The sequence below is a fragment of the Psammomys obesus genome, unplaced genomic scaffold (assembly GCF_907164565.1).
Source record: "Psammomys obesus unplaced genomic scaffold, mPsaObe1.curated_primary_1811, whole genome shotgun sequence".
Lineage (NCBI taxonomy): Eukaryota > Metazoa > Chordata > Mammalia > Rodentia > Muridae > Psammomys > Psammomys obesus.
The window spans coordinates 1303643-1306721 of record NW_026596158.1 but is presented as its reverse complement, the minus strand read 5'-3'; the positions used below and the strand labels follow the sequence as shown (position 1 = coordinate 1306721).

Genomic DNA, 3079 nt, shown 5'->3' with positions numbered 1-3079 from the left:
CCCTCCCCGACCCCCCGGCCCCGTCCCCTACCAGCTCGGCGGCGAGCCTGGCCGGCCGTCCCGGATCGGAGGGCGCAGACACTGGGAAGTTTTGGGGGAGGGAGGGGCGAGCCTTAAAGGGACCACGACCTCTTCTCGCCGGGGGAGACGGGGGGACCGAGGAGGCACCGCGCCGGATCGGAATGGGAGGAACGCCGAGCTGCCGTGTTCGCTCGGGCTCTGCGTTCCCGCTCACCCTCAGCCCCGCTCTCCACCCTGGGCTGGAAAAAAAGTCCCCAAGTTGCTGTGGTTGACGTGGCAGCTTTCCCCATTTGCCGTGTTTTGGAGATAACGTAGACGCGTTTGTTGCACAGCTGGGGAAGCAGGCTCAGGGGATCCAGTGTGCCACCGCTGCTAAGTGTGTGCATCGCAGCTGATGCAGGGTGATGTCCGGGTGCTTACCGGAGAGCACCGGGGAAGACGCACAGGGCCCGACCCCACGCCTAGGCTCAACTCCCCAGGTGAGGCAGGGACTGTCAAGCTTTAGGACAGCCTGGCCTACATATCTAGACCACACTACGGTCCTGTGACGCTCTCGGAAACCCACCACCTAAAGCTGTTGGTCCTCGGCCTGCCAGGGTCAGAAGGGGGTTATGGGATCACCTTGGGCTGGAGTCACCCACCCTTGTGAGCTGACGGGTGGGTGCTGGGAACTGAACCCCATCCTCTGCAGGAACAAGCGCTCTTAACGGCCGAGCCAGCTCTCCAATCCTGCCCTATGCCTTTGCCTCTTCTCTAAAGGCCTTTGACTCCAATCTTAGCCATTTCAATCCCGTGAGTCTCCAACCCACAGATGTAATCATGGCTCAGAGAAACGGGTGTGGGCATCTGTCCTGTCTCAGAAACTGCCTGTTTTTAATTCCCAAGGGGATAGCCAAGGAGAGAAGGAATGAAAGTGGCAGACAGGAGGAGACTGGCTCGGCCGTGTCACACTGGGGCCGCACTGGGGCCGAAAGGGTTACAAAATGAGTCTGGTTGCTGTTGGCCTACTAAATTGGCTAATCCCCACAGTGGTGCAAGGACAAAGCAAGCTAAGGAGGTCACTGCTTGATGTGGTCCAACCTTTAAACCCTGCCTCGCAGCCAGAACTCGAGGGGTGCCGCCACACCAGCCTATAACCTCTGGTCGTCCCCCACTCCTAAGGAATTGGGGACCAGCCTGAGCTCCATGGGATCCTGTCTTCTCAAGAAACAAAAACAACTTTTAAGAAAAACCAAAGTAATACCGCCAGCAAGACTGGCCAGATGGACAAGTAGAGCTTGGGGCGAGAGCCTGGTGACCTGAATGCCACCCCCAGAACCCAGGAAAAGACTCCGCAAAGCTTTCCCCCAGCCATGGCACTCCCCTCCCCTCCCACACACATGCACACTCAGTAACACGTAAAATGAAAGTAACAATAGAACCCCGTCCCCTGGCCGGGGCTCTGGCTCCACAGTAGACAGCTTGCTAGAGTCCTGCAGGGAGAGCTGGCAGACCTCAGGGGCAGAGCTGCATACATGTAAGGCAGGGAGTCCTTAAACAGCACTACACTGCCGTAAACAAGGAGGGAGATGGCTCAGCCCCTCAGATGACTCACTCACTGCCTTTCCAGAGGACCCCGGTTCAACTCCCAACACCTCTAACTCCATTTCCAGGACTCTGTGCACTCTCCTGGCTTCCTCGGGCACCAGGCACACAGGCCATGCACAGTTCTTCACGCAGGCAAAAACACCCATTATGTATAAGATAATAAAATTAAAAAATATATTTAAATATTTTATAAATCTATCAAAACCTTCTCCTGGCAGTGTCCGGGCAGACAGCTCCAAACAGGTTTCCCCTTGCTCTCTCAGGTTTGTCTTCCTGTTCTGTTTGGTTCTTGTTTATGTATGACAGGCTGACACAGAGTTCTTTATGTGGACGGGCTCATTTTGAACTCATACATATTTCCCTACCTCTGCCTCCAGAACACATGGGGTAGCCCTGGCTGTCCTGGACCCACCAGTAGACCAGGCTGGCCTCACACTCACAGATATCTGCCTTCCTGTTGCCTCCCTGAGTGCTGGGGTTACAGGCTTTCTGTGGGTGTAGTGTCAGGTCTTACAGATCGAGGGCTCAGTCCTGAGTTGGCTTCCTCCCTTCAGTGCCGGTCAGTGACACGCTACACACACGCTACACGCTTCTGTGTTCCTGGTGGACTGCCCATGATATCCCTTCAGCCTATAATAGCTCCTGTCATGGGCCCTTGTTCCCTGGCTGGTGGAGCTTTGGAAGCTGAGGCCTACGTGAGGGACGAGGGCTGCTGGGGGCAGGCCACTTGGACTTTGTCCCTGCTCCCTGCCTTGTCTGCCTCTGATACACACGTGCACCTCTATGAACTGAGGGGCTCCTGAGTGCCTTCTGGCCACGAGGGGGTGGACCCATCTGTAATCCTGAGCCCAAATCAAGCTTTCCTCCTTTAATCTGTATCTGTTGGATATTTTGACTACCGTGATAGAAAAAAGTACAGTGTAGAAATCAGGGGTTCCATCTGTTCTCTTTTCCTCTCTGTTGCTGCGACAAAACACACCAATGAACTGGGGGAGGGGCAGGGGGAGGGTTCATTTCCCTTACAGGAACATAGTCCGTCATGAGGAAAGTCAGGAACTCAAGCAGAAACAGTGGAAGAGTACTGCTCACTGGCTCATGTGGGCTCAGGCTTGGCTTGCTCTCCTATACAGCCCTGGGGCGCTTGCCTAGGGAATGGTGCCTATTGACAGTCAAGATAATCCCCTAGCGTGCCCACAGGCCCGGCTGATCTGGGCCACTTCTCAGGTGACCATGGGCTCCGTCAAACTGACCGACTGCCCAGGAGTATATTTGGCTACGTGTGTGTGTGTGTGTGTTCTCTAGTGGGAACCTAATCACAAGCTACCTGCTGGGCAAGGGGACTACTGCTGAGCCACGCCCCCCAGGAAGCTCAGCTGCTTGGAAGCTCTCCCAGCGCATAAAACCTTCTGAGGTTTTACGAAGGCTGCACGGACAGGATTTCTAACAGACTGGGTGGGAAAGCCCAGAAAAA

The 3079-nt window shown here is 55.4% G+C and overlaps 1 protein-coding gene across 1 annotated transcript in view; it reads right to left on the bottom strand.

Annotated features, from left to right (window-relative positions):
• The window catches only part of Hnrnpl (heterogeneous nuclear ribonucleoprotein L), a 12387-nt gene extending 12333 nt beyond the window's left edge, over positions 1–54 (bottom strand). The window contains exon 1 of the mRNA XM_055594772.1: positions 32–54. The gene's annotated coding sequence lies outside the window, so the exon portion shown is untranslated. The remainder of the gene's footprint in view (positions 1–31) is intronic.
• Positions 55–3079: the final 3025 nt, after the last annotated feature.